The following is a 17,655-nucleotide window of genomic DNA, read 5'->3' as shown; positions in this document are numbered from 1 at the left end:
CCCTCCTCGTCTTTGGTGGACTCATTTGAAGTACACTTGTTATTCTTTCCTTCATTATTCTCCGTGACCCTTTCTCTATTTGATGACCCAAGTATTTCACTTTCTTCTGACAGAACTGCAACTTTGAAGGAGACACCTTGTGTCCATTCCTTCCCAAATGGTTCAGTAAAGCAATGGTGTCGGCTGTGCAGCCACTTTCTGTCTTAGATGCAATCAGTAAATCATCAATGTACTGTACTAGGGTTGACTCGAATGGCAATTCTAACGCTTCCAAGTCTTTCTTTAGAATCTGATTGAAAATTGACGGTGACTCAGAAGACCCTTGAGGAATTCGACACCACCTGTAAACTCTGTCTAAGAATTTGAAACAAAAGAGAAATTGGCTGTCCTCATGAAGAGGCACCGAAAAGAATGCTTGTGACAAGTCGATGACTGAGAACCACTCGGCATCGCAAGGGATTTGAAACATTATCACAGCTGGATTCGGTACTACAGGGCAGCATTTAACTATGATATCATTTATTTTCCTCAAGTCCTGCACGATTCGGACCTTTCCACTCGACTTTATTAGTCCCATGATTGGTGAATTACATGGACTACTTAACACTTCTTTCAGTACTCCCTGTTTCACAAACTCGTCAATGAGTTGGGCGACTTTCATGAGGGTGTCTTTTGCCATGTGGTATTGTGGGGTCTGGGGAAAGGTTACATTGGGTTTTACGGTCACTTTCACTGGTTCCACTCCTTTCACCAATCCCACCTCTTTTCCTGTCATATCCCACACTTCCTTTCCGACTGTTTCCCGTAATTCAGCTGGAATATCTTCTTCAGTTATCATTGGAAAAAGGTTAATCAGAGGATATTCTTCATCAACAGTTTCCATCTCATCCCCTTCTACACTGTCCTCTTCTTCCCCATCACTGCTCGTCTGAATTCTAATTCCATCGTTCGAACACATAATCGAACATCCCAATTTGCACAATAGGTCTCTCCCTAACAGTGCTATCGGGCTTGAGTCACATACCACAAAACTATGTGAACCTTGATAGTTACCAATTCTGACTTGTACTGGATCTGTGATTGGGTTCGTCAGGTTCCTGCTTGCTACTCCCACTACTTGAACTGTTCTCCCTGAGAGTGGCAAATTTGGTACTTCAATGCTCCTAACAGTTGAACGTGTGGCTCCTGTGTCAACCAAGAATGAAACACGATGACCCATAACTCTTCCCTCCACATATGGACCCTTTTGATCAACTTCCAAGGATGCTGCAAGCACACAATTTCCCTCCTCATCTGAACTCTTTCACTCTCCCATACATTGTTTATTCCATTCTCACTGTGTAATGGGAACTGTTGTACTGTGCCATTTGTATTCATCACCTGACCCGAGACCTGTGGAGGAACCATCACTTGCTGCTGACTCACTGGTGCCAAAGGTATTTGCATTTGCTGATTAGGTACCATGGGAAACTGCTGTTGCATTGGCTGCATTTGCATCACCTGCATACGGGGCATCTGCATCTGCTGCGGCTGCATGGGCTGTAATCCCTGCAGCTGATTTATGGTCTGAAAATTTGGGTTTGGACCTCTCATTTTCGGTCCCCTCATTGTCTGGAATGCATTGACATCATTGTTTTGCTGACCAACACCTGCACCTTCCTGCACCACCATCGGGCACTCGCGTTTCCAATGTCCGACGATTCCGCACACGTGACACGGCATCACCCTTTTCATTGCCTGCACACCATTCGGAATCGCAACAGTGTTCAAATCCGGACCATTACTCCCAAAGCCTCCTCTGCCTCTGCCTCTCGCCTGTGGCTGAAACACCATGTTTCCCTGCGGCTGCGGTATCTGCTGTTGGAACCCTTGCAACCCTTGCAAACCTGTCTGAGCTGCTTTAAGTTGCATCATCATCACTTTCTCTTTCAACCTTTTCTGTTTCACTTCAATTTCGTCGCTACAGTATTTCGCATAATTCAACACCTCATCAATAGGTTTCGACTGCCAACAAATCAAATGCGTCTTTATCATCTGACTTATCTCTGGTCTCAACCCTTCCACAAATCTAAACACAAAATGAAGCATGTCCTTTGCCTCTATTGTTTCCGTACCACTGTAGTTCTTGAACGCCTTCAACAACCTCTCATAGTAACCATGAATCGACTCTTTAGCCTCTTGGGCAGTCCGATCAATCTTCTGCCAATCCACATTTTTCGCGGCAACCTTCGTCTTCAAATGCTCAATCACCTTATAGTACAAGCTCATTACCTTAGGTGATGGTGCACCCGTATCCCTGTCTCTCTCTGGTTCACTTGTCGGCCAACCTACAGCCCTTTTGCAGTCTTCCCACAAATCTGCCGGAACCACAATCTCAAAGAGGGTGTTCAGGTCTTCCCAAAGACATTTCGCAAGCTTCACAAACCTATCAGTCTGTTGATACCATTCAATCGGTTTCTCTCTCAGTTTGGGAAAATCATCCGTAAAAGACTGAATGTCGCTTCTGTGCCACGGTACATGTATTAATTTTCCCCCTGCTGTCTCCCTCATTGGTAACATGGTTATTGCATCACTACTCTGTGGTCTTTTCTCGTTGTGCTCTGGGACACTGTCTTTCCTCTTTTCCTTTTTCCTTGCCCATCTGCTCTCCCATTTGTCTAAGCACCTCCACACTTGTGCACTCTGGAGCAATTCTCTAAGGTGCGTTTTCATGCCTGCTGACCTCATGTGTTCAAAGTCTGTGGTCCCGAAATCCAACCTATAGCTCCTACTCAAGTGTTTTGTCTTGTCTATGTCAACCCCGTTTTTGTCAGCTATTTCTTGCAACCTTCTATGTACCTTGTTCACTTCTTTCGTAATCCTGGGACATAGATACCTCAGCTCTTCTTCCGAGTAGGACTCTATCCTATTCAAACCCATAGTCCCTTCCACCAATTCTTCTGCTTCCATGTTCAACCTTACCCTATTCAGATAGTCTTCTCCCTTCCCATTGGCTGAGCTTTGTGTGGAATTCAAACTGTTGAACCACTGTGTTAGCTGTTGCGCATTCAACCCCATCAGTGTAGCATTCACATCGACTGCCATTGATGGTTGCGGCAACTTTTCAGTGTTCGATGATAGCGGTATCATCAGTGGGGGACTCGACCTCACCACTGTTGACTGAGCACATATGGGACTAAACTCCATCAAGGACCCAGATCCAGTTGGCTGAGCCGCTATCGGAGTTGTCTCTGGAGTGTTTTCTATGCACCTCCTTTCCGTCCCATTCTGCACCACTGATCTTTGACCGCTCATACCTGAGTTAGGCTGAATGTACAAAGGTACCGGTGGACCTACAGTAATGGGTAGGGATATCGCATCTGGGTTCTGTCCATTCCCCAGGTTCTGAGGCATGTTCATTCCCACACTATGGGTCATCATTGCCGGCATGCCCGTCTGACTCCCCGTCATCTGAGCATGTGCGGTTCCCCCCTGCATCTGCTTTTGAGGCATCAAAAACTGGGTTGATTCAGCTTGTGCCAATGTTGGGTTGCGACCATTCTGTACTCCCATTACGGTTGGATCTAGAATCATTCCCGTACTGTTGTCACTGCTGTAGTACCTTGGGACCTGCGGCTGATAATTTTCTGCTGTTTTCAACATAGGCACATCTGGATATATTCTCCTAACCTGCGGTATCTGCGGGGTGAACAGTAAACTCGGGTCCTTATATCCCGATGGCGTTTCTGAATTCGGAGTTTCATTATTCTGTACCGGTGCCGGAGGGGCAGAACTGGTACTTGGACCTCGTTCACTCTCTACATAAGGTGGTGGACAGTCGTTCAGCAATTGCATGATGAACTCCTCATCCTCTGACTCTTCTTCTCTCCTTAACTTTTCCTCGTCCTCTCTATCGTTGGAACACCTCCTGTTTGTCTTACAAGTAGCTTTCTTGCCTGTAGCCTCTTCTTCCTTAGTAATTGCGGGAAACAATTTTATCCCCTGCAATATATCTGACCTCCACACCTTCTGTTCATTATCCCACCTAGCGTCCGCTAGTGTCTTTTCTACCTTTCTTATCCTGTTCTCAAACTTCTTTTGCTGTTGCTGTCTAGCCATTAGTTCCCAAATCGCTAGAGCCTCAAACTGTGCTGGCCTTGGAGGTACTTTCATGTCGTACATCGCGAATCTCAAATTCTCTAGGATCCTTATATTGAATGTCCCATGGATCGGGAACGCTACGCTCCCATGTCTCTCTGTCAGCTTGTGCCATTGCTTTAGCCAAAGGCACGGAGCTACCCCCCTTTCCTCCATTACAATGTAAGCTGGTGTACCTTCGGGTGGCGTCTCCTCTCCTACGCTCGCTTTAATGTAAGACTCCCCCTTCATCGCACTCTTTAATGCTTTCAAAAATTTCATTTTCTCGTCTTTTATTTCACAAAATTTGTAATCAATAAGTGACTTTAATTCCCGGAATACTCTTCGCTTGCCTTTCCCCTTCCAATCGAGCCCCACGGACTGCGTCCAATCCATGCGCGACCCTTCTCTGCAACCAACCTATCCCAGCGTGGCTCCTAGTGACGTCACACTGACACACACTGCGGCTGACAAAGCCTCGCGGCTTGTCCTCCTTCACTCAGCTCCTCTCGTAACAACTTCTAGCATGTATTGCGAGCAACCAAATAATAATAAAACAGATCTGTCGGTTTACTACAGGAAGGGTAACACAATCGCTTCAGGACCTTAGGGATTTTTCACTAGCCTCGGCAGTTATTCCATCTTTCTCGGTCCCCACTTTCGCAAGCAAATTCTGACCCGCAGACTCTGCTCTCAACTTGTCAGTGATCTATTCTAGTGCACTTAGAATTTGTCAAAGCCCGAAGTCGAAGTTTTCTTTCACTCCCTTAACACACGTACCGACTCGTTGACCACGCCCGGTCAACCTATTAAACCGACCAGACCACAACATAAAACAAGTGTCTCATACACTTTTCAACATACTCCGGAGTCTCTTGACCTCGCAGGGCCCGTCTCAACAACAACAACCACGTGGACCTTTTTCTGCACAAAGCGCCACATGCACATGAAGTTCGACGACTTCCCTACTCTCACACTCGGAGTCGCACCTCCGCTATTCTCTAAAATCCTCGCAACCTTTTCAAACAATCTGCGGCAATAAGCTGTGCAAGCGCAAAACCCTAACTTCACTCATACCGTCACTAGTACCGCCAACGCCGATTTCACACCTCCATTCTCTCCATTCGCAAGCTCCGAGATCCCGGGAAAGTCGCGGGGGACTTAGGGCATCATCATTCTCTCAATCTGTTTTACCCAAGAAAAATCTAATTCAACACCATATACCTCTCGAATGGGGTCCCAAAGGGCGAAACCGTCAGTTCAACACCATATACCTCTCGAGTGGGGGTCCCATAGGGCGTAACCGTTACCTCTTGAGTGGGGTCCCAAAGGGCGAAACCGTTACCTCTCGAGCGGGGCCCCAAAGGGCGCAACCGTTCTCTCGAGTGGGGGTCCCAAAGGGCGAAACCGTCCTCTGCTACCATCTACTGATAGAGCGTTCCGACCTAATAAATTACCTATATCTGGACGCTCTTGGGTCGATGAATCTTTTGACCAAGTGGGGCTCTCTTCACCCGAGATTAGTCAATTTAATCAAATCAATAATCAATAACGAACATAAGCAATGCCCTGATCAACATAACACTTCACAATTAATCCAGAAAACATTTCGGCGAACCATGACCTTCCGGCCATGAATAACCACACCAGTTTATTCAAAGTTAATGAATTTATTTCCCTATATTAACAAAGCTAGCACGATATAAATGTGTCTCAACACCAAATGATATATGTAAATGAACATTAATAGCTGTCCATAACGGCGAAAAAGATGCAATCTATGCAGCATTTGAATAACAATGCATTCAATGATAGCAACACAAACCACTAAAACTATAATCTGTAATGGGCTAATTGCATACATTAGTCAGCATAACAAGGTCTCAAATTGCATCGTGCAACAAATGAATCCTCATCTAACCTCAAATTAGCATCTGCATGTGGGGTTTCATGCAAAAACAATTTAGCAACATTAATTTGGAAAACTCCTAACTAATCAGCAGTTGGTTACCTAAAAAGAAACACAATGCAATTGTACATTTTCCTTTCATATTTACCAAATTCGATCAGCATTCAAGGAAGTCTTCGTCTCACAGGTACCGGTTTCGATCAGCATGGGACGGGGGCAAAGGGGCAGGGTGGACGGGGCAGTTGCCTCACAGCGGCAAGATAAAAGGACAAAACTACTTTATGCAAAGGGACAAATCGAAGTTAAAGTCTCTAGGGTGAGAATTACTTAAAGTCTCTTTCTCTCGATTAGAGAAAGCATCAAAGTCTCATTTAAAATGGCGTCGAACATCAATTGGCATCGTAGAAGATGGCAAAATGACGAAGTCTGCAAGATGGGCCATAATAGCTGCAATGTCCTGCAAATGGCGGGTAATGGCTAATGTCCGATGGGTAATGTCTGATGGGTAATATCCGCTTTCTTCTTGTGCACCAGGTTTAAATAAACAACAGTTCAAATCCAGTAGGGTCTTCCATTGGAGGGTTCATAGGTTGGCTTCAAATTGTCCAATCAAAAACAACAATTCACAAGCTTCTACCTAGGCATACATTATCCTTGGAGTCGGGAAGGTAAGTTGCAACATATTTTACCAATTAACTCACTTTCAGAGCTTCCATTGTCTGCACCTGCATATTGACCTTGGAGCAAAGAAGAAGATGCCAGGCTGGCACGAAACCTTAAAGATAAGCATGTGAACCGATCTCACTGGAAAAGTACAGCTTCAAGCAAGAATACACGTTTTATCAGCACATCAGAAAAACACGAGCATCTAAACCGTGAGACAAGGCAACTAGGCCAAAGCCTCCACTAAAGTTATGCTAAGTTAAAACATTCCAAACAAGCAAATCATGGCACACGTTTACGGTTATGTCAGATTAGTACAATTCTAATACATCACGTTATATAAAGCACGCTTATAAATGTTGGCAAACTACTCTGAGGGCACATTTGTCCCCGTACAATCTTTATTAGTTCGGTTAAAGTCACACTTGATTATTGCGGCACTACGTTTATGCGCTAATAAATGTAAAACCTTCATTTCTGCGTCATCACAAGCAAGCAACTCAGCCTCTTTCTTTGGGATCGGACAACTGTACCTTTCTGGAAAAGTTCCTGTCTTTGCTGAAACATTTGAGTTACCTACCATACGTTATCTAAAAGGCAACAATGCACACAATTTTGGGGACACTCATAACAACAAAAGGAAAAGCAGTATATTCACACACACACCAGGGAAGTACATAATTAGTGTTGTGGAAGAGTAATCGTACATGGCTCAGCTAATTAGGCTACCCATAGCTTGTGTAATTTCCACTTCGCCTTATGCCTACACCATTTGTGTGGCTTTCTCTATTAGCTCTGATGTTTCAAGAGAAATAGCTCACACTAGTGTAGAATCACAAGGGTACGCAAAGTTGTTTTGTGCTCACAAACACTTGGTGAAAATGGAAGGAAGTCTTGCACTGAAAACAGTGCAAGACCTCTCCTTTCCACATGGATGTCTCCCATTTCGCAGCAGGGATAAAACCTGTACTTCTCATGAGATTTCTGCACGATACAAAAACCCACTAAACAACTTCGCCCAGCAGAACACACGCTCGAAGATACAGACAACACCATATGAACAGCACACGGGCACAGCGTATCCCTTTAGCTTCAGCTTTCACCCACGCTTAACAGCCAGCCTTGTGAGGGTACTTGAAATACCTACATCAGTGGTCGAGAGGCTTTTTGAGTCCAAAACATTCTCTGCACGGATGAAAGAGCTTCTTTAAAGTTAAACATTGAACTCTGAAATTTATCGAGAGGGTCACATTACAGAAACAGAGGCAGCTGGGTCCAAGCCAAAGTTATAAACCTTTGGAGGTAACCAACACTTTCTGGCAGCCAGCCTCTGTGTTTTTGGCGGGACGTATGGCATCCCATAACATCACTTGGTTTTATAGATTGGAGCCAGAAGACCTCTGGCCAATCAGGAACTGCTGATGGTGTCAGGAGCTGTAGACAGTCTCTTGCTTCTCCAGCAGATGAGGACACAGGATGCAGTGGATAGACCGGCAGCCCATGTGCGTGTCTAGTTGTGTAGCACTTGCCATTTCACCGGCCTCGGTTGTTGGTTCAGGTATCACACCTCTCAGACTACACGTTGACCACGTACACAGGATGACCAGGTTCACCACCAAGAAACACTTCTGTTCCATTCCAAGTTATAGGCTATGATTCAATGGATTCACTGGGGAGGATGGAAAAAAAGAGCAACACAGGAGAATCCTCGGTTCTTGGGAGACCTTCGATGCTTAGGAATTACATAACCATAGGTGTACCATAGCAATGGGTACTTTAACCCTCAAGTATGTAAGTGCTACTATTACACTTAAAGAAAGCTGGAGACCCAATCATGACAGACTACACCGATTTACACAGGGAGAGCAAGCAGGCAGGCTCCCTATCGGTAACCAAGTAGAAAGGCACGACCACAGATTAAATGCCTCAACCATTACTCAAGTCTTGGTCTGGTCATGGGAACCACTTTGACTGTGTGCACTCAATTTATCCAAAAAGGTCTGGAGGTCTGTTGAGAAGTAACAAACACATGAGCGCGCACACACCAGACAACTCAATGTATAAATACTTAGAAACTCCAAAGCCGGCTTCCGTGGCGCCTTGGGTGCACTGTGATGCATCGAGCGGCCTAAATTACAGAAAGGATGCCTTAAACAATGTGAGGGGAAACGTGTTTGCATTGTTAGAAGGTATGTGAGCTTCAGCACAGAAGTTTAATCTTTTCTCATGACAATAGGGAAAATGTGGCATGGCGCAAACATGCGATAAATCATTGGGTGATGGGGGGTGCCCCAACAGTCTTTGGTGCAACCCGTTGGCTCTACAAGCGTAATGGTAAGTCTGTTCCTGCATCACTGGAAATGGCCTGCTTGAATATGTTTAAGGTGCAACAGCAGCCTTTCAAATATCTTGTTATTTATAGCGCTTCATTCAGTACTTCTGTTTTTTCTAAGTGCTGTAAACAACAAGTGGTACTGGTACAAAAATGTACCAGCCTCAGAAGTGTGGAAGGATGAGACTCTCTTGCTGAGATTTAACACACAGGTCACTGCAAGTCTATGTAGTGACCATTTAACCCACTCAATCAATCTGTTTTTGTAAAACGTGGCTAGTAACCCGTGAGGGCCTCAAGGCATGGGGGGGGGGGGGGGAGGAGAAGGACCTCATCCGAAGAGCCACGTCTTGAGGTTGTTCCTGAAGATCGTGAGCGACCGGCTTTGTCTGAGGTGCAGGGGGAGGTTGTTCCAGCTCTTTGCTGCAATGTAGGTGAAGGATTGTCCTCTGGTGGTGGTTTTGTGGATGCGAGGGATGGTGGCCAGGGCCATCTGGGAGGAGAGGAGGGATCTGGCGGGGGTGTGGAAGGAGTCGCAGTGGTTCAGGTAGGCTGGTCCTGGGTTGTGTATAGCCTTGTTCGTATGGGTGAGTAGCTTGAAGGTGATTCGACTCTCGACTGGTAGCCAGTGGAGGGTCCTCAGGTGTTGGGAGATGTGTTCTCGGCGGGGGAGGTTAAGAATGAGTTTGGTGGCAGTGCTATGGATGAGTTGTAGTTTTTTTATGTTTCTAGTTGAGGTGCCGGAGTAGAGGCCGTTGCCGCAGTGAGCTTGCTAGTGACTAAGGCATGGGTGAATGTCCTGTGACAGTCTGCTGGGATCCATCTGAAGATCTTCCGAAAGTTGGCAGAGTGTGTGCCAGCAGGAGGAGGTGACTGAGTTTACCTGGCAGGTCGTAGATAGGGAGGAGTCTGGGATGATTCCTAGGTTGCAGGCGTGCTCAGTCAGTGCAGGGGGGGGGCGCTGAGGGATATGAGCCACCAGAAGTCATCCCAAGCTGAGGTGGCGTTTCTGAAGATGATAAGCTCAGTCTTGTTGGAGTTGAGCTTGAGGCAGCCTTCTCTCATCCAGGGGGCGACGGCTCCCATTCCTAAGTGGAAGTTCCTTTTGGCAGTGTCCGAGGCTTCGGTAAGGGAAATGATGAGTTGTGTGTCATTGGCATATGACACGATGTTCATACCGTGGCTTCTGACAATGACAGTGAGAAGGGCCATGTATACGTTGAACAGTGTGGGACTCAGTGAGAATCCTTGGGGGACTCCGCAGTTGATTCCTGTGGGTCTGGAAGTGTAGGGTAGGAGTCTGACCTTCTGCATCCTCCCGATGAGAAAGGAAGAAGTGGATCCATTCCAGGGCTCTTCCGTGGATTCCTAAGTCGTGGAGTCTGGTGCGCAGAGTGCTGTGGGAGACCGTGTCGAAAGCTGCTGAGAGGTCGAGGAGTATGAGCGCTGTTGTGTGGCAATGGTCTAGGAGTAATCGGATGTCATCAGTGGCTGCCAGGAGGGCTGTCTCCGTGCTGTGGTTTGCTTAAGAAGCCAGACTGGGAGCTGTCAAGGGAGTTGTTGGCCTAGATGAAATTCCATAGTTATGTTGATTGCGTTCTCCTGTACTTTGGCGGGGTAGGGTAGCAGCAAGATGGGCTGGAAATTCTTTAGTTCTGATGGGTCGGCCAAAGGTTTCAAGGTCCAGAGGGAGTATTTTGGCATGTTTCCAGTCCTCAGGGAAGGTGCGAGTGTTGATGGAGCAGTTGATTGTGTTCCGGAGCTCTGTGGCGATGGATGTGCTGGCTCTGATGTATATGTGGTGCAGGCAGGGGTCCGTGGGAGCTCCAAAGTGGGTGCTGTTCATGATGCTGACTGTTTCCTTTGTGGTGAGCGTGAACCAGCTGCGGAGGAGTTGATGCATTCCAAGAGTGCGTCCTTCCTTGCGTTTTTGATTTTTCATCGGTGGGCGGCGGTTGCAGCTCTGAATGAGGCTTGGTGTTCGCTGGTTTGACTGTTACTCCATTTTGTTCTTTAAATGTCTGTGGGTACGTTTGATTCTTGTCTTAGGTACGCGTTTGGCCGATGTCAGCTGGAGGGGGGCTAGAGTGTTGGTGCACTCGGAGATCCATGCGTTGAGATTGCGCGCTGCTGTGCTGGCGTCATCGGAGGGACGAGGGAGGGATTTTGCAAGCGATGAGGTGAGTTGCTCATGGTAATTTCGTTTCATTTCCTGTGAAGGGTGCTGGGGATTCGGCTGCTGGGTGCGGTGATTGTGAAGTGTATGCAACGGTGCTCGGTCCAGTCTAGGGGTGGAGATGGTCTCGATGGTGATCCCGTTGCCTTAGTTGAAGATGGTAGCGATGTCTACAATGTCATCTATGAAAGCTGGGTGGGGCCGGGTGGCATGCACACCACAGTGCTGCGAATGGAGGAGTTGTGGTTGGAGTGGACCAGTAAGTGAAGGTGTTCCATGGTGGTGCACTGTTCTTCTGGGACGGCCTTGAAACATAGTGAGGACTTGTGTACGATGGCGAGTCCTCCACCCAGGCAGGAGGGCCAGTCCCTCCTTAGCATGCTGTATCCATCGGGAATGGCGGTGGCGATGTCTGGTCCCAAGGTGGGGTTGGTCCAGGTCTCAGTAAGGAAGCTGATGTCCGGTCAGGAGGTGTTGATCAAATCCCGGTGATCTATGGCGTGTTTGTGGAGGGAGCGGATGTTCAGGAGCAAGCAGTTGATGGGATTGTGGAGGTTGTTGGTATCTTTGTGTGCGGAGAGTTCCTTCAGCTTGTTGAGGCTGGCGCTGAAGTTGCAGTTCCTGCAGGTGTAAGGTTCGGGGTGTCTTTGGGTGATATGATGTAGCGGATGCTGGGACGTCTGGTGTTGCGACGGAGGAGGGTCTTGGAGTTGGAACGGAAGCAGGCCAGCGGGTGGTTTAACGGTGATCCAGGGTTCCTGGTGCTGGGCGCGGTCCGGGTGCAGACGGGCTTGCCTTTGGTGCACATTCAGCACGCCAGCGGCACATCCGCTGTGCACAGCCGCCATTAAGAAGTAGAGGGGGTGGGGGAAGCGGTCAGCTGGGAGGCGGGAGGGCGGGAAAGGTGCATTGCGGAGGAGTTAGAGGGGCAGAGGAAAGGAGGGGAGAAAGGAAAATAAAAGAAAAAACAAGTGAAAAAAGGCAGAAAAAGCAAGAGTGAAGGAGCGACAGAGAGAAATACTGACTTGTGATGGCCACTAGACCATCAGGGATGAGGTGCAGGGACGAGACTGCGGGTAGATCAGGGCCTTGAAATGAGAGTAAGGAGACTCTCACTTTGTCCCAGGCAAAAGGCAAAGGCAGCAGCAACCAGAGGAGCTGGGGAGGGCAGCAGACGCTGACCAGGTCAGTGCAGTTACCCACTGAGCTATCCTCCTTACTTTACCTCTTTCCAAGGTAACTTGAATCACAGAATCGTTCTAGTAGATGCTGCTCACTTTTGTCCTATAATACACTCATAAGTGAAGTTTAATAGTTAAACGCTTAAAAGCATATTTAAGTCTTTAGCTAAACTACTGGGAATGTGTGCTTGAGCTTAGATTACAAGCCCTATATGAGGCTCCGGCAAGAGTCTCACTCTTCCATTGGGAACAACTGGGCTTCTTTCTGTTTCACTCTCCTGCATCTGTCATGGGGCCTTGCACAGAAAACTTAACATGGCAGACATTTTCTGTTTAAGTGAGCATATTAGTGAAAGCCGAATCAGTGCTTGAAAATGAAAAGAAAAAGTTACTCTGATAACCCACAAGCTGCAGGACAGACACGTGTTAGAAAGGGTGAAGCCATGAAAGGTGCAGTCAGGAGGGAACTCAGAGGTACTCTACTTATGGTATTCTGCTGCATATGCATTGTTTAAAAAACTCTGCCCAGAAAATCTGCTCAAGGAAAATGCAATAACAAATGTTTTTAATATATCTACATTTCATCCTGATTACGTTCATTTAATGGTGTACATAACTAGTGGTACTTGACTTGGAAAGACAGAAAGCTGGGTCTGCCATACTATATTAAAACTTGCAAACTGGGATTATTACATACTATTTGTTACAAAGTGACCATATCTAAAAATGCCTTAGAATGTAAAGATGCCTGCTGGATGAATCTGTCAAGTCTCGTGTCAAGTCTCGTGGCAGGAATCCGCTGATCACAGGTCTGAATTGTCATGAAGTTGTTCAGACTGCTACTGTGTCAGATGTAGAACACTGCAAGTGACATGCTCGTCTTTGGTTTCTACAGTTGTGGGGTAGCTCAGGTTGCTGCATGTGTTCACTGCAGAAATCCTGCAGGTCACATGTTCCAGTCCTGGTAAAACTGCTTGATGGATTATATGCCTGCTGCATGCAACTCTAAAGTGATAGGTTTGGATTTTTCATTTCACTAAGGCTGATAAAATGGGTATCAACATGTGTAATAACTAACAGCAATAATAAAGGCCAAAACAATTCAGTTTGTATTTTACCATTGTAATTACACACTCACATATAGCTCAGCATACCTCACACACATAAAGAACTTTAGAAAGTAAAACTATTCATGTGACATTTAGAGTGAATCATTGTCTTCTCTGGTGAAATACCGAGTATGAATGAGACACTATTTAGCTGGACTCAACTCCAACCAAAATGCATCAAAAGAGGCATTTAGACTAAAGGCTTTGGTGACTGAATCAAAAGTTCCCTCCGCACCCCCAACTATGGCACATGGAGCAGGCACCAATTTGTGCAGCTGCCCCTGCATGTGTAACCCTCTGTCAGGACACTACACATAGACACAACTGGAGGGATTTGTGGGAATTCTAACAGAGAAGCTCATTTTTGTGAAGCTTTACGGGATACTAAAACTAATGGAAAACAACCTCTTGTGTCATGCTGCCTCTAGCCAACGTGTTGTATTCATTGGAAGCTGGTGAAAGCCCCGCTACATGAGTAATGAGATAAGCCTTTAGCAGACTCCTCTTTTCAATAGACCTGCACGTGGAAGTATCTAAATATTCACCAGGGAAGGATCAGTGATCGGCATTAGTCCGAGAGTCCAAGAAAACTCTACCTGGGTCATAAATGTAGAAACAAAGAGAAAAGCACTCAAGAACTGCTCAGTATGAAGTAATGAATTGAACACATCTATGTTAACAATGGGTTATAAAAGGAACCCTAATTGCTTGTTCATAATTATTGAAAACTCTAGATTTCATTCACTAGGTTTGAGTTGAACTGAAGCCACTGTCCATGATCAGTGTTCATTTTGTATCTAGACCCTTCGGTAAATCTTTGGTGATGCACAGTGAATGAGGTGCAGGTAAGTATTAATTATGAACTTCAAGGTATGGTTATTTCATCCAAACTAAAGTTCCAAATTATACAACTTTTGCAGCTATACATTGGAGAGGATTGCTTATCCCCAAATTGGTACAACAATCCTAGCTGAAATGCTCTCCACCAATACACCCCACACAGGCATAACAACTTGCTCACTCTAAGCACTCAAGAAGTAGCTGACCCTAGCCTCGATTCTGCACACAATCTAGGGAAATGTGCACATGTACATTTTGATGCCGCACACAGGAAACATTTTAGAGGGAACGTTGCTTGTGCCATGAGTCATCTGCAAAGAAAACATGCTGGGTCAGTCAGAATGAAAAAATGAGGAGCAAGAAGGCACATGGTACTTGGCCAGAAAAGTTTGACCCTAAAATTAAATAAAGCATTAGTACTAATTTCTAGGATCAATCTAGGATGTGCCAGAGGAAGCCGTGATGCAAATACAAGTATAAATTTGTGGGTACCACATATCTGGGTAGTAGACACATTAAGCCTCTGAGCTATCGTAATGGGATTGAAATCTGAGACCTACATATAGATCCCATCATCAGGCATTCCGTCTAATGAGCCATCTTGCCTATCAGTCTTTACATTTTTTTGTGTTTCCACAAGCAAAATTGAATTAGCTCATTCATCACCACTACTGAAGAACATGTCTAGAATTCTTCCTATTAATGCCACATATCAATGTCCAAAATGCTACAAGACTTCGGTCATCAGTAGTGCTGGCTTTAGAGTGGTGCGACCGGTACCGCAAGACCAAGTGCCAAACTCGGGGGCACAGTTTGTTTCACTGTTGCCAGATTGAGCTATTTCCTGCACAACTGGGAAATATTTTCCGACTTGCACGGGTGTAGGAAAGTACCATCTTGCCTGGCATGTTACCCCCATATTTCACTGTATATATGTTGTTTTAGTGTATGTGTCACTGGGACCCTGCCAGCCAGGGCCCCAGTGCTCATAAGTGTGCCCTGTATGTGTTCCCTGTGTGATGACTAACTGTCTCACTGCGGCTCTGCTAACCAGAACCTCAGTGGTTATGCTCTCTCTGCTTTCCAAATTGTCACTAACAGGCTAGTGACCAATTTCACAAATTCACATTGGCATACTGGAACACCCTTATAATTCCCTAGTATATGGTACTGAGGTACCCAGGGTATTGGGGTTCCAGGAGATCCCTATGGGCTGCAGCATTTCTTTTGCCACCAATAGGGAGCTCTGACAATTCTTACACAGGCCTGCCACTGCAGCCTGAGTGAAATAACGTCCACGTTATTTCACAGCCATTTACCACTGCACTTAAGTAACTTATAAGTCACCTATATGTCTAACCTTCACCTGGTGAAGGTTGGGTGCAAAGTTACTTAGTGTGTCGGCACCCTGGCACTAGCCAAGGTGCCCTCACATCGTTCAGGGCAAATTCCCCGGACTTTGTGAGTGCGGGGACACCATTTCACGTGTGCACTATACATAGGTCACCTATGTATAGCGTCACAATGGTAACTCCGAACATGGCCATGTAACATGTCTAAGATCATGGAATTGTCACCCCAATGCCATTCTGGCATTGGGGAGACAATTCCATGATCCCCCGAGTCTCTAGCACAGACCCGGGCACTGCCAAACTGCCTTTCCCGGGGTTTCACTGCAGCTGATGCTGCTGCCAACCCCTCAGACAGGTTTCTGCCCTCCTAGAGTCCAGCCAGGCCTGGCCCAGGAAGGCAGAACAAAGGACTTCCTCAGAGAGAGGGTGTTACACCCTCTCCCTTTGGAAATAGGTGTCAGGGCTGGGGAGGAATAGCCTCCCCCAGCCCCTGGAAATGCTTTGATGGGCACAGATGGTGCCCATCTCTGCATAAGCCAGTCTACACCGGTTCAGGGATCCCCCAGCCCTGCTCTGGCACAAAATTGGACAAAGGAAAGGGAAGGTGCCCAGAGCTCCTCCAGCGTGCCCCAGACTTCTGCCATCTTGGATTCAGAGGTGTGCTGGCACACTGGACTGCTCTGAATGGCCAGGGCCAGCAGGTGACGTCAGAGACTCCTTCTGATAGGCTCTTACCTGTCTTACTAGCCTATCCTCCTTCCTAGGTAGCCAAACCTCCTTTTCTGGCTATTTAGGGTCTCTGCTTTGGGGAATTCTTCAGATACCGAATGCAAGAGCTCACCAGAATTCCTCTGCATCTCCCTCTTCACCTTCTGCCAAAGGATCGACTGCTGACTGCTCAGGACGCCTGCAAAACCGCAACAAAGTAGCAAAGACGACTACTGCAACGTTGTATCGCTTCATCCTGCCGGCTTTCTCGACTGTTTCCTGGTGGTGCATGCTCTGGGGGTAGCCTGCCTCCTTCTTGCACCAGGAGCTCTGACTCTGAAGAAATCTCCTGTGGGTCGACGGAATCTTCCCCGTGCAACCGCAGGCAACAAAAGACTGCATCACTGGTCCTCTGGGTCCCCTCTCAGCATGACAAGCGAGGTCCCTGGAACTCAGCAACTCTGTCCAAGTAACTCCCACAGTCCAGTGACTCTTCAGTCCAAGTTTGGTGGAGGTAAGTCCTTGCCTCCCCATGCTAGACAGCTCCTGTGCACCCTTCCAGGATTTCGTTTGTGCACAGCCAAGCCTGGGTCCCCGACACTCTAACCTGCAGTGCACAACCTTCTGAGTTGTCCTCCGGCGTCGTGGGACTCCCTTTTCTGACTTCGGGTGGACTCCGGTTCACTCCTCTTCCAAGTGCCTGTTCCGGTACTTCTGCGGCTGCTGCCTGCTTCTGTGAGGGCTCCCTGACTTGCTGGGTGCCCCCTCTGTCTCCTCATCCAAGTGGCAACATCCTGGTCCCTCCTGGGCCACAGCAGCATCCAAAAACCCTAACCGTGACCCTTGCAGCTAGCAAGGCTTGTTTGCGGTCTTTCTGCGTGGGAACACCTCTGCAAGCTTCTTCACGACATGGGACATCCATCCTCCAAAGGGAAAGTTCCTAGTCCTCTTCGTTCTTGCAAAACACCAAGCTTCTTCCATTCGGTGGCAGCTCCTTTGCACCCTCAGCTGGCATTTCCTGGGCATCTGTCCACTCTTGACACTGTCGCAACTCTTGGACTTGGTCCCCTTATCTTACTAGGTCTGGAAATCCACTGTTGTTGCTTTGCTGGTGTTGGTTTTCCTTTCAGAATCCCCCTATCACGACTTCTGTGCTCTCTGGGGGTTGTAGGTGCACTTACAGGGTCTTGGGGTGGGCTATTTTTCTAACCCTCACTGTTTTCTTACAGTCCCAGCGACCCTCTACAAGCTCACATAAGTTTGGGGTCC

Source organism: Pleurodeles waltl, chromosome 7 (assembly GCF_031143425.1).
Source record: "Pleurodeles waltl isolate 20211129_DDA chromosome 7, aPleWal1.hap1.20221129, whole genome shotgun sequence".
NCBI lineage: Eukaryota > Metazoa > Chordata > Amphibia > Caudata > Salamandridae > Pleurodeles > Pleurodeles waltl.
This window is presented reverse-complemented; position numbering follows the sequence as displayed.